The sequence below is a fragment of the Furipterus horrens genome, unplaced genomic scaffold, assembly GCF_987537825.1.
Source record: "Furipterus horrens unplaced genomic scaffold, mFurHor1.1.pri manual_scaffold_11, whole genome shotgun sequence".
Lineage (NCBI taxonomy): Eukaryota > Metazoa > Chordata > Mammalia > Chiroptera > Furipteridae > Furipterus > Furipterus horrens.
The window spans coordinates 49,794,230-49,808,332 of NW_028327181.1; the positions used below are offsets into that span (position 1 = coordinate 49,794,230).

The 14,103-nt window shown below is 49.5% G+C and overlaps 1 pseudogene across 1 annotated transcript in view; it reads left to right on the plus strand.

Annotated features, from left to right (window-relative positions):
* The window catches only part of LOC149997534 (CDK5 regulatory subunit-associated protein 2-like), a 30,030-nt pseudogene extending 17,287 nt beyond the window's left edge, over nucleotides 1–12,743 (plus strand). The window contains exons 4-7 of the transcript XR_016507245.1: nucleotides 3,444–3,567; nucleotides 6,749–6,903; nucleotides 10,331–11,611; nucleotides 12,473–12,743. The product of XR_016507245.1 is annotated as a CDK5 regulatory subunit-associated protein 2-like (transcript). The remainder of the gene's footprint in view (nucleotides 1–3,443; nucleotides 3,568–6,748; nucleotides 6,904–10,330; nucleotides 11,612–12,472) is intronic.
* The last annotated feature ends 1,360 nt before the right edge of the window (nucleotides 12,744–14,103 follow it).

The window sequence follows — 14,103 nt, forward strand, 5'->3', positions numbered from 1 at the left end:
CCTGTTGATGGAAAAGTATCTTTTTGTTAATGCCCTCCACTTCCTTTTTGAGTTCTGTGGTTGTTTCTGTTTTGGGTGGTCGGCTTTTCCCTGAAGAACTATAATTAGAATGGAAAGAATCAAGAGGAAATGTTGATGGTTAGGAAGAGCAGCGAGAGGGGTGTTTACAGAAGGTTCATTTTTGCATTGGGTGGAAAGCTGGATGAGACCAGTTTCTCTCAGCCTTTCCTCTCCTTAGGTCTTGCTGTCTGTCTCCTTGGGAACAACAGGCTGGCATGCAGCACTCGGATCAGAGAGGAAGGAGCCCTGTCCTATGAGGGTACTTACATTTTTGGAGAAGCGTCTTAGCCTCTAAGCGTGTGCCTGGCACTCGACATGCTATATCGCATTTGCTTTTACAGCAGTTATTTGAGGCAGCCACAATTCCCATTTAAGTGAAGAGGAAAGTGAGGCTCAGAGGAGCGGGGAACTCGTTCAGGCTGGTAACAGATCTGGAGCTGGTCTGGTTCAGGAGCCCACTCTGCCTTGCTGTGAAGTAAACCTATGTGCTCTCTGACAGTCCATTGTTCTATTTGTCAGTTACCATAAGGGGACATTAAAAACAAAAGCAGACATATTGTTGGGAGTAAATTTTATTTCTGTAGCTTTAAAACACAAACAAAAATAATAATTCCATTAGTAGAGGAAAATTGCACTGTACTGCTGAGTGTAAATTTTATTGCTACAGTAACTGTAACATACAAAGATGATAAATGAAAAGTTGGAACATTTATTATTGGGAGTATATTTTATTGGTATAACTAAAATGCGAACAAACTGAATAATGCCAGTACTTGTTAAAAATTGTAGTCGGCCGCTTGACAAAGTACAGGAGGCTGACTGTAAAACACCAAGGTCTGATCTGGGCGGACAGGAGGGGCTGGTGTATTTGCCCTCGCTGGCTGGAGTGGGGCGTGGGGTGGGTTAATTGAGGGAGTGACCCTTTTCTAGAGGAGGCTCTAGAAAACCCTGGGGCTAAAACCTTTGTGGTGGTTTGAGGAAGCTCAAGACTGGAAAATTCTGGATCCAAAGCTCAGGAAGGAAAAGCGTCCAGTCCAGCATTCTTGCAGCCATATAGCATGCCCTCTTGCGAAGTGACAGAAATGATCGGGAATCTGTGAACTCCAGACAGTATTGGTCAGGAAATGAGCTGAGGGAGTGGGCTCAGGACGTTTCATGGCATTACTCAGGAAGTGGCCGTGGTGGCCTCAGTTCTGGCCAGCGGATGATCCTTTCTCAGCGCAGACACCAGCCGGGGGCAGAAGGAGGCCGCTCCAGGCATCTCAGCGACGCAGGCACTGCGCTGGCCTTGGCGGCAACAGGCTGCCGTGCAGCACTCGGATCGGAGAGGAAGGAGCCCTGTGCTGTGACCACCACGTGTCTTAGCATGTTCATTCCAAGAAGTCACCGCCTCATTTTTCCCAAGAGGAAACTGAGGTCTCAGAGGTAATTCACCCGGAGTCACACTGAGGACAAAACAGTGAGAATTTGGAAGCGGATCTGTTCAGCTTCAGAGTCTATGTTCTTTCTTTCCAGCTGTTCACATTGAGTCCCATTACAGTGATGTCACGGCCCTGGGGCCTTCGGAAGGCTCATGGTGAAAGGAGACACGAGAAGAATAAAGTCTTTATTTGCAGGCAATTCATGTTTGAGGCTTGGGCAGCAAGGATGGCCCTCTTGACTGTCCCTTGTTCTCAGTCCCAAATTCACATGGCCTGTACATGTGCGTGTCCGATCACATATCTTGGTTGGGAAAGTCTTACACAGCCCTCAAGTAGGGCTTGGGAGGCTGCTGGTGAATAGATGTGTTCTGTTGCAGTTTCTCTGAGAAACCAGCTTTAGGTGGAGCCATTTCCTTTATATTATTCTGCCTTTAGGAAACCCGCAGTCATTTCAGAAACCGATGAGACCTGCTCTGGGTACGTCTCACAAATGCATATCCGACCCTGTTCTTCTTCTGGGGAGGACCAGAGTGGAAGGCGTCAGTGGTTTGGTCCTGCGTCTGATGTGGGTGTGCCCTCCCCCCGCGGCTTGTGAGGCGGGGGGCGTGCTCCATGGTGCCACAGCAGCAGGACTCTGCATTTTATGTTTCTGTAGCACGGGGTGTGGGCTGCTCGCCCCTCTCCTCTCCTCTCGCCCTCAGTGCCAGCTGGTGCCCACCTAGGTGGGCTGTAGCTAAAATGCTCCCCCTCCAGCCGGCAGAAGACGAGGCATGCAGTCCCATGACTCCTCAGATTCAGTTTTGTTTCATTCTTTTCCCTGTACTTTGGTTTGTCAGACCAGCTCTCTGCCGTTCCTACCCCCGGTGGAGGTGTACTTTATTGGAAGTTTCCTGGTGGGAAATTTGGCAATAATTGTCAAAAAAATCTTCAGAGTGTTTACACTTTGACCCAGTAATTCTCTTTCTAGGATTGACCCTAAGGAAAGCACTGGATAGTATACCCACGGGGATGCTTTCAGCATAACGTTGCTTATAGTAACAAACAATAAAACTGACAGTTGTGGAACACTTCCTGCTGACCACTGTTCCCAGAGCTTCATCACTGTCATCAGAGAAATGTGTAAAGTCAGAGGCAATCTAAATGTTTTAAAAATAGGAGTCGATTTAATGTAGTACATTTTATACAGCAAATTAATTTGGAGCCTCTAAATATTAATGTATATTTATTGACACAAAAGGATGTTTATACTGTGTTCAGCAATAAAGTCAGATCACAGACGTATACTCTATGATTCTGTTTTTGTAGAAAACGCCTCAAAGGCTGTATACTAAAATGTTAGCGTAGCTATCCTGAGATTATAGGTGATTCTTACTTTATTTTAAATAGTATGTATTTTTTTAAACATTTTTCCTTAATCCTCACTCGAAGATATGTTTATTGAGTTTAGAGAGAGAGGAAGGGCAGGGGTGGGGTGTGCGGGGAGAGATGTCGATGTGAGAAAAACATTGATCGGTTGCTTCCCATATGCGCCCTGACCGACGATCGAACCCACAACCTAGCTATGTGCCCTGACTGGGAATCAAACCCAAAACCTTTCAGCCATGGGACAATGCTCCAGCCAGCCGAGCCATACCGGCCAGGGCTCATCGGTTGCTTCTTGTATATGCCTTTGGAACAGAGATTGACCCCACAGTCTTGGTGTATAGCGATGATGCTCCAACAAATTGATCTACCCAGCCAGGGCTAAATAATATGTATTTTTATTGATACATCATTCACATATAACATTGTGTAAGTTTAAGGTGTACAACATGTTGATTCGATACATTTATATATTATATTATCAGTGTTTTTTGAGTTACAGATACTAATTAATGTAACAGGTCTGTAGGAATATTCCTTGTTTCTTAGGGTGAATGCAGTCACCACCTGATGGTCACCCTCATTTGCCTCTTTTTGCAGCAAAGCAGTTGAGAGCCTCGCCGAGGGGGGTGGCTCTGAAGTTCGGCCGGTGAAAGAGGATGCTCAGAAGAAGGTGAAGCAGGTTGAAGATCTCCTGACCAAAAGAATATTCCTTTTAGAAGAGGCAAGTCTGGAAACCCCGAGGAGAACGTGTTCCTTCCAGTGGGTTAATAACGGAGTGGGCAGAATTCTGTTCTTTTCCTCATAAACTGTCAGAGTTTCTGAAGACATGACAGCCATCCTCGTTGAGCATCTCCGTGGTTCCAGCCCATTCTGGGTGCTTGACATACAGCATTTATACCCTTACATCCTGCAAATTGGCCGTTATTGTCTCTTTCCTACAGGCGAGGACACGGAGGTGCGGAGAGAAATGCTAACCAATCCAAGCTTAGTCTTGCCTAGAAATGGGTGACTGATCTAAAACCCCGTGTTCCCGCTGCACCACTCCTCTTGTGAGCTGGTTTAGTGCCGTGCCTTTCTTTCCCTGAAGAGGACACCGAGGCCCAGAGAGGGGGAGTGACTCACCCATCATGGACATTATGTGTCCATGCCGCCCGTCCCCAGCGTCCAGCCTCCTTGCCACCATCCCAGCGTCCCCAGCGTCCAGCCTCCATGCCACCATCCCAGCGTCCCCAGCGTCCAGCCTCCTTGCCACCATCCCAGCGTCCCCAGCGTCCAGCCTCCATGCCACCATCCCAGCGTCCCCAGCGCCCAGCCTCCATGCCACCAGCCCAGCGTCCCACCAGTGTTGATTGAGTGCCTCTTTTCCGGGGGGCACTGTGTATAGCTCCTCATCTTCCTGATTCTCAGGTGCTTCCTATGACTGATGGGAGTCAGGATGTTTCTTGGTTAGAAAATCCTGGTTCAATATGTTAAAAAGGTTGCATAAATTAGTTACTTATGTCTTGATCTTTGGAGTCTGTTGTTTCATCTTGCTTTCTCTATCTGCGACCCTGATTCTTCTAAGCAGACATGAGGAGAAATAGCACCAAAAAGCACGTCTGAATTCAAAGAGTGGGTATATTTGTACTGTATTTTGAAGCTTACAGTGTCCTTCTCCAGTTACGATGTTCACTGGAGCCCTTCTGTCAGCTTCATGGGGGTGTGTAGATATTAGGTTGATCAGATAGACGAGGAAATGGGCCCAGAGAGGGTGGGAAACGAGTCATGGTCATGAGTGGTAGAGCCGGGACCTCTGTGAGTCCAAGAAGGGTCTCTTGAGTCCAGGTTCTGACTTTTAGTTAAGATAATTGTGAGCCTTTTAAGACGCTTAACCTAATCTTGCTCATTCATCTTATTTTTCTCAGTAAGTGCTTCCCACTGTCTTAAGGTGCCCGCACAATGGGCAGTACTAGGTTGAATCCCTGCTCTGTCACTTACTAGCTTTGTCACCCTAGATAAAGCAGTTCCCTTCCCTGAGTCCCTGCCTCTTGCTCTGTAAAATGAGGCTAGTGCTACCTGCTTTGCTGTAGTAATTGTAATAACAGCGGTGCTACTACCAGTTTCTCAGGGGCTTACCGTATGTGAGGCATCCTTCTCAGCGTTTTGCATACATTGATTTAGGTGATCCCCTCAACAGACCTAGAAGGTAAGTGCTTTTGTCATCTTTTAACAACCAAAAGGAAAACGTGACCCTCGCACAGAGTGGCTGAGTCACTTGCTTAAGGGGACACAGGAAGTAAATGCCTGGTGGTCTGGCTGCAGAGCCTGCACTCTGAACTGCGGTAGTCTGCCAGTTGTTAGGGTTGAGTGAGAATCAAGGGTATTTACAAACAGAGCTTCTTGTAAAGCCCGGTGTCGAGTAGGCTCTCAGTATCGTATCGTATCGTATCGGCAGCCGTCCGTCTCGAGAGATGATGGTGTAGCTTCTTAAGAGTCTATCTGCACCGCCGAGAATGGTTGTGCAGTCTGACTCAGGAGTGACACGGTATCTGTCTCCTCCCGTGTTGAATCGACATCTTGCGATGACGCTGGAGTGTCCTCTCCAGTGAAGCTGAAGCTACAGAGCCTGGGCAGGGTGATATGGAGGGTCTGCTGTTGCCCATGCAGCAGACACCCCCTCTCTTCGCAGCTGAAGGGTCCAAGGGAAAGACGGAGTCAATACAGCTTGGCTTCAGGTGCGCCGCAGGAGTTGCCGGTGTTGACTACAACGTCAAACCGCCTTAGGGACTCCGGCTCCGGATTTTCTGTCAGGGTTTACTCCCTTAGCCTTTCCCCTGAAGAGGTATGCCGCAAGGCAGCGGAGGTTTTTTGGAGTCAGAGTTTTCCTTCTCTGATGTGCCCTGACTGGAAGATCGAACCAGCGACACTTAGCTCGCAGGCCGACGCTCAATCCACTGAGCCAAACCAGCCAGGGTTAGGCTCTCAGTAAGTCAGAGGTTTTGTTGCTTGGTCTCAGAATATTGGGAAATGATTTTTCCCAGCTACCACTATGATTGACAGACAAGTCTCTTGGGAGACAGTGTTGGGGGAGGTCCTAGAGGGGAAGGATTGGGGGGAAGAAGCCACATTTTTCTGAGTTTCCTGTGATACAGCAGGCATTTGGCAGGTCTCACAACAAGTCTCTGGTAAATGGTTGTTATCCCTGTTGTGTAGATTGGAAAGATGGGGCTCAGGGAGGTTAAGTGACTACCCAAAGGTCACACAGCAAGTAAGTGGGAGCTGGGCTTTGTACCCAGTATGATTTGACTTCTGTGTTTGTGATGTGATTCGAGGCGGTTGGCTTGAGTAGTCCCAGGTTACTTTCATGAGCCCCAGGTCCCTTATCCCTAACACAGACCCTGGCTGCGTGATTTAGATAACTTCCTTGCTGGTTTCTGTGAGCGCCTCGGAAGAACCTAGAGTTTTTCACCACCTAAATCTCTTTGGTGATACAGAAAATGTACTTTAGAATTGTGTAGTCATTACCTTAAAAAAAGCTAGTGGGGGCGGTGGGGTGTGGGATGAATTTGTGTGGAGATTATGGTGACTCTTTGAGATTTACGTATGTTTAGGTATTGAGAGGCGCATTTCTCCTTGTTCTCATTGAGCTGTAAATATTGATCTGATTTTTCAAAACCAAAACAGTTCTCGTAGAGTTGAGTCTTTTCCATAGGAAATGCCTATTACTCTTCAGGATACAAGAAGGAAGGATGACTGGCAAATGTATTTATTACTGATTCTCCCCATGTATGTATAGTACAATTCAGGGAGGGGAAATGTGCCGGAGAAAAAGTCATAAATATTTATATTTTAATCCAATTTCCTTTCAAAGTGTTCCCAATTGTATTGGAAAATTGCATCACATGCATTTAATTTAACTCTAGGATGTGAAAGCCGCCCAAGCAGAACTGGAAAAGGCCTTTGCAGGGACAGAAACGGAGAAGACTCTGCGGTTAAGCTTGGAAAACAAGCTTTTGGAGATGAAGAAGATGCACGAGGGGACCATGGACATGGCTCTGGGCCTGGAAGAGAAAGACAGGTCTGGCTCTGTCCCTCCGATACCTGACAGTCATTTGTCTGGCAGCATGGGGGAAGAATTGTCTCTTCCCTGTCCCCTTCCTTTCCTCCTTGTTCCCACAGTAAGGACACTAGGATTCTGAGGACTGAGAGAGAGAGGTAGTAGATAGAAATTCATGCTGGGATTTTCCACTCAGATACTGAGTATAGCATTTGGCTTTGGCTGTAAGCTTCCTGGTAGCCAAAGGGAAAAGGGAAAGACTATTTTGATTTCTCTTTTTCCCTTAATCTTGATGATGACAGGATTAAGGTGACAGAACTAGGGGATAAGAGAGAGATATATTTTAGAAGGTAGAATCACATGTTGGCGCGAAGGGCTTGGTGGCTGATTGGATTTGAGACTGAGGGAAAAGGCTGCAGAGATAGCCCCTCACCCAGGTGAGCAATAGTGGGATGGTAGTGCAGTTTGCTGAATTTAGGGGGGAAGAGGGAGAAAGATGTTTGGGGGCAGAGGGGCTCGGAAGATGAGCTTTCAGCTGGGACATGTTGGATTGAGGGACTGTGGGCATCCAAGAGGGGAGTCCAGAACATACTTGGGTATATGGATTAAGGCCTGAATTAGAGGATTTAAGGATCCATTCAAGAACCAGCTACTGAGCAAGACTGCGTTGGGTGTGGGCAATGCAGAGAGGAGCACTGTCTTCCTTCTATGGAGTCCCCGCGTGTGAGAGGGGACAGAGGTACAAACAGGGTTCTGTGCTGAGACCTAAGTGAGGGAGTGCCCAGCTCTGCTTGGGCGTGGCGCAGGGAAGGCTCATGGGAGGAGGCGTGATGGGGTTGCGGGGGAAGCCTTGCCTCCCCGAGGGAACGGCATGAGCAGTGGTGTGGAGCCTGGCTCAGTTTCTAGGTAATTCCAGAGGAAAGTGCAGAAACTTGGATTCTTGTCTTTTGGGGAAAGGGAGCTTGGGAAGGCTTAATGCTTATTGAGTAATCACTGGTCCAAGTGGTGGGGTGTCCGTGGACGTGGGTTGTCTGGTCAGGGCCTTGCTAAAGGCTTCGTCTTCCTGGGGTCTCCCGCAGGTCTAGCTGGGTAGGCGCAGAAGCCTGACTTGTCGGAACTGCGAATGCGTCTGACGCAGGGGTAGGTGCGCCCCAGCCACGTCCCAGAGACTCAGGCAGCAGGGAGTCCTCTGGGGCTCTGCTCGCTGAGGGTGTTGTGTGCTTCCTCCCTGAAGGCAGGCCTGTTTAGGAAGCTGAGCCAGTGACAGAAGGTGAGGGCTCAGCACAGAACTGGAACAGGGTCCCCGGTCAGGCCCTGGTGACGTCAGATCTGCCACACAGTTTGACGGGGCTTGGGGCAGCGCCCTCACAAGGATGTTTTGCGCCCTCACCACCCTTTTCGAAGGTACATGTGTTAGCTACTTGTTGTCCTTCGATTGGACTTCAAAGCTAGTCTGTATCTTCCAGGCAGCTGACAGTGGGGAGCCCTGCAGGTCAAGTCTGGCCAGCAGATATGTTTTATCTGATTTCCTTTTTCTTTTGAAGTTTTAACTAGTCACTAATATTTTTAAAAGTCTTAATTTTATGTAAGAGCCTGGGTTTCTGGATGCTCTTGGAAACCAGGAAGGTGCTGGAGGATGGGGCCATGGTCCTGCCCGAGCGCTGCTGCCCCCTGAGGTGGGCCCGGCCCCTCTCATGTCCCTCCCCGGCTAGAACTTGCTTTAAGGTAACTAAGAAATCAGTGTTATCAAGGTGTGAGTTGCACACGACACAACACCCATTTTAGTGTACAGTTGGGTGACTTTCTGTCTCTCCCGTTGATTATGTGATGATTTCAGAGCCGAGCCCCTAGAGGGCACTCTTACTCCTCTTCCTGGTTTTGGGAGCCTTGTACTGGTGCTGCCGGTTCCCTCCATGTCCGGTTGTCTTAATCCATTTGGTGCCATAGCAGAATACCCCACTCTGGGTCGCTTATAAACAACAGAAATTTATTTCTTACAGTTTTGAATGCTGGAAGTCCAAGTTCAGGGTGCCAGCATGGTCAGGCGAGGGCCCCCTCTCAGGTCCTTTTTCTCATTGTGTCCCCACTGGCGAAGGGGCAAGGGATCTCTGGAGCTTCACTGATAAGATACCAGTCCCATTCATGGGAGTTCCACCCACATGACCTCATCTCCCAAAGCCTCCCCCCACCCCCATAATGCCATCACTTTTGGGGAGGTACAAATGTTCAGCCAATGCACTGAGGTGAGGTGACAGGACACGGAGGGGCACTTTAATGAGCAGACCGGACTCTGGGAGATTCAGTCCCCACGGCTCACCCACAGTCTGCTTCTCAGTGTTACCCCACCCCCACCCCACCCCACCCCGTCAGCAGAGGAGTGAGCAGAGCCTCCCTCTGCAGGGGGCGCCGCCAGGGGCTCTGACTGCCCTTAGCCCCCTCCTCACCTTCACCCTGGGAGCCGGTCCTCTTTCCGCCCCAGTGCGTTGCTTTTTAGGCTCAGCTAGAGACACTCTTCGTAGGGTCCTTCGACAAAATGCTCATCATCGCGTGCTAAAAGGAAAAGTAATAATTATAGCAACTGTCATTTGTTGAGTTCTGCCATGTGCCTGGAGCGGTGGAGGTTCGTTTTAAATAGCTTATCTCCATTCCACATAAGCAAGTTATCCACATTTTATAGCTGAGGAAATGCAGGCTCAGAGAGCCGATACAATGCGGCTGTTGTCAGAGAACAGGTGATAGAGGTAATTTGGTGGCCTCGAGAAGGACGTGTTCGGCTCTACCTGAGGGGCCGCCGGGGGTGTCGGTTGGCAAAGGCCCCCCTAGGAGAATAATGCCGAGCTGAGCCTGGCAGGACTATGGGTGTTTATCAGGTGGAGGTGGGAGTGGGGTGCAGGGAGGCGTGTGCGCCAAGGTCTGGGGGCGCAGCACAGCCCGGCTTCTGTCCTAGGCCCTGAAAGCTCGGCCGGGCCCCCTTGCGGCGGAGGAGTTTGGTCTTTATCTCGGAAGACAGTGCATTTTAACCTTTGACCTGAGATGCCTTGGAGAGACATCCTTCCTTTTTTTTTTTTTTTTTTGCATTTACCAGAATAGTCTGCTTTATTGGTCATGTTTATTTAGCTTTCAGTGCCAGATTTTTATAGGAAAGGAGATTTCTTGGCCGAAGAAGTAGTAATCCACTGCTCTCGGTGGTGGGGCTGTTGGATGTCTGAGCAGGGCTGTGACTCAGTCAGACCCCTAGTCTGGTGCCTGGGAGGCTGGGGGTGAGGGGACAGTTAAGGTCACGTGAATTCTGGTCCTTAATCTCCGACTTGCAAAATGTGATTTCATTCGTGTTCAGTCATTGGATGTGTCTACTTTGAAGATGCATGGCCCCATTTCCTACCTCCTCCTGCTCCACTGAGCTAAGAGAACAGCTTAGAATTAATATTTAAATTTTGTTCTCTTTTAGACCGATTGAGGACTTGAAGCTGTCTTTGAAGAGCAAACAGGCTTTAATTGAGTGCCTTCAAGAGGAGAAATCTCAGATGGTGTCTCCTGATGAGAACGTGTCATCGGGAGAGCGCCAAGGACTTTCTGCTGCTCGGAGGGAGGAAAAGGAGAGAGAAAGTGAGGTGAGGCGGGAGGACACGGAGCGGGGACTTTACTGAGCAGGCCAGACTCCGGGAGATGGGATGCCCCTTCAGTCCCCACGGCTCACCCACAGTTCGCTTCTCAGTGTCACCCCCCATCAGTGGAGGAGTGAGCAGAGCCTCCCTCTGCCGGGGGCGCCGGCACATGCTTCCCCTTCCAGCCTTGTGTTCATGGAGGGGGTTAAGGAAACAGTCCATACCTGCGCGCCTGTTGCACTGTGTGTTAATTTGTTGCTGCCCAGAGACTTTATTTTCATCCTTTGGGTTTTCTTGGAATGACGTTATGGTACTTACCTGGCTAGAGGCAGGCTGAAGGCCATCTCTGGTCTGAGACTTCAGAGGCAGCGGGGCAGGGCACTCACTGGTTTGGGCGGCAGCCCGCGGAGGGATTCAGTGCGCCGCCTCATTTAATCCTGGCCGCGGGTGAGGCGGGGATCACGGCCCCTCGCCTTGGCTCAGAGCAGTTGCTATATTTTCCTAGGCTCCAAGAGGTGGGTTACTAGTACTGACCCGAAAGCCTCCCTGGACCCCTCCCCACACTGGGTGCCCTCCTCGGCCAGCTTTTGGAAGAGGGTGGGCAGGACCTGGACGTGCAGGTAGGCCTAGTCCACACCGTCCCGTTTTTGCTGGAGCCTGGGTGGCTGTTGTGTGCGGTATGTTCTCCTTAGGAGACACTCTGGGTGCTCATGGAAGGTCTCAGCTTCTTTACGGAGCAGGGCCTCCTCTGTCCCGCACACAGCAGTGAATTCTGTGGCCTCACCAGTTAGATGCTGGCTGTCCTCAGCCGTTGTCTCTTGCTCCTCAGAACCGTCTGTCTCACTTCCTCGGCCTTGTCCCTTTTCATTGTCCAGTGGCTCCTTGGTTTACTCTGTGTGGGTTGCTCATCTTCACATTTTTCTTCACTTGGGTGGGACAGGAGTGGGCACTTGCTTTCCTGAGTTCCACAGCAAGGGGAACAACAAGTAAAGGAGGTGCTTATTCTTAGGGTTCTGGGGAAGCTGTGGATTGTGGGTCCCTTCTGGGCACCAATTAATGCGTTTTCATAGGCTGCACAAATGGAGCGCCAGACGGAGAGAAATCGCTTTGAAGAGAGGATCCAGGTATGTTGATACAATTCTTAAAAATGTGTTGAAGATTTATCCTTGGCTCTTGCTTTATTCTGAGTGCAGCAGGTAATTCTGTGTGGCATTAGCTGTCACTCATCGAATGCTACTGTCTGCCAGTCGAGCTTTAGGCCCTATGGAAAAGGTTTCTCAGCCTTTGTAATAACTCTGTGAGGCAGGCCTTCCCATCTTGCAGATGTGGCCCGTGAGGCTCAGAGCAGTGAGGTCCCTCATCCAAGGTCACGTCGCTTGGCGGAGGTACAGCAGGGATTCAGACTTGCAGTCTGATTCCAAAGCCATTGCTCCGCAGTCCCTTAGTCACGGCAGCTGGCTCTTGTAGAGCACCTGCCAGCTTAGAAAGTACTTGCACGTCCGTGATCTCATTTGATCCTCACGACAGCCTGGGAGGGAGGCAGCAGTGATTATCTTTAGAAATGAACTCAGACGATAAATGTATATGTTCTGTCTCCATCAAACTAAGTTCTCTGCTCGCTTTCGTAGCATTAAGGAATGAAATTAATGATCTGTTGTTTCCCCCAAATAACCTGGTGTGGTTTCAAAGACACCGATGTGACTGCATTCAAATTCCAGAAGGCACTGGAATCCTTCCTGTAGGAATAGCTGTCATCGTTCTAACTGATCTGATCCCCTTCCTTCCCCCCGGCCCTGCTGCTGTGAGCGGTAACACAGTGACTTGGAGCTGATGCCACTACGTTCGGCTCTACTTGGAAACATTAATCACAGGCTGACAGGAATAAGATAGAATAACTGCATTTGAATGTGCTCTTAAAGATATATTTACAATGCATTTTGGTTGGAACACATCACTTTAGTGAATCTTTTTCTAATCTAATTTAGGCACTTCAGGAGGACCTGAGAGAGAAAGAAAGAGAAATTGCTACGGAAAAGAAAAATAGTTTGAAGAGGGATAAAGCCATTCAGGGTCTAACCATGGCATTGAAATCAAAGGGAAAAGAGGTATGTCTGATACACCTCAAGTGAGATTTTTCCTTACGAGCTTCACACTGAGTTTCTTCCTGGCTCTTGCCTGCCGGGCCCCAGCCTGCCAGGCCCCTGCCCGCTCTGTCCGGCTCAGCCTCCTCTGGTCCTGGAACCTGGCAGCACCCTGACCTCCCCGCATTGGCCTCATCCCCTTGCTTTGTCCCCCTAATTCCTTAGCTAAAGTGCCATATGCCAAGGGGAGCCTGCTCAGGTGTGGTTCCCATCCCCATTCTATCCCCTCGCCGCCCTGGCACTTGGCATTCGTGGCATTTTGCACAGGGTCATGTCTGCTGCTTCCCTCCGACGGACAGTTCCGTGAGGACAAGGAAACCGGTAGAAGATTTACTGTTGGACACGGAGCTCCCAGGGCAGGGCAGGGCTGGAGCCGGGCCCCAGAAAGCCTCAGCTCGGAACCAGGGATTGGTTTTCCTCCTTACAGAAAGGGGCAGAAGCCCCTGTACCCTCCGCCGCTCAACCAGGAGCCTGCTCACCTCAGCACAACCTCCACCGCGCCCCCCAGCTTCACCGCTCCATGCAAGGCAGAAGGGGAGCCTTTTCATTCAGAAGGAAATGTTTCCCCAGGCTGGTATGTCTCAGTGGATTGAGTGCTGGCCTGTGAACTGAAAGGTCACTGGTTCGACTCCCAGTCAGGGCACATACCTGGGGTGTAGGCCAGGTCCCCGGTTGGGGGCGTACGAGAGGCAACCTGTCCATGTATGTCTTCCTTTCTTTCTCTCTCCCTTCCTCTCTCCCTAAAAATAAATAAATAAAATCTTTTTTTAAAAAGAGAGAAAATTTTTCGTCCTCCTTGTTCTCGTTGCCATGGAAACTGATCTTCCTTCACCTAGCCTGCCAGTTATGGTTCTGATTGAAGGGGGCGAAAAGCCCCGTGCAGAGAGGGTGTTCACTCATTCCTTCCTGTCGCTTGACGAGACCACATAACCAAAGGTTGAGAATTCAGGTGTTAGCTCTGGCTGGTGTGGCTCAGTTGGCTGGAGCAGGTTCGAGTCCCAGTCAGGGCACATGCCTAGGTTGCAGGTTCAATGTCTCGGGCTGGTGTGTGTGAGGGAGGCAACTGATTGATGCTTCCCTCTCTCTCTCTCTCTCTCTCTTCCTCCCTTGTACTCGAGTGAGGATAAAAAAAGTTAAGTTGACAAAAATAAACAAATAAAAGAATTCAGGTGTTAGAGTCAGAGATCCAGGGCTTAAGTTTCTGCTCTGACTCCTCCATCCCGAGCAAGATTCTGAGCCTCAGTTTTGTCATCTGAAATGGGAGTAACAATAGTGTCTACTTCATAGAATTGCCTTGAGGGTGAAAGAAGAATAAAGAAATGCACTTAGCACACACATCGTGGGCAGATGTAAGCTGTTGTATCCATGAACATGAAGTGTCAGGCATTGTGACAGGTACTGACAGACAATTGTGGCAAGACGATCTAATTTGGAAGACTTGTTTCTAAGTGTTTCTCTTTCCCCAGTCTTTCCCA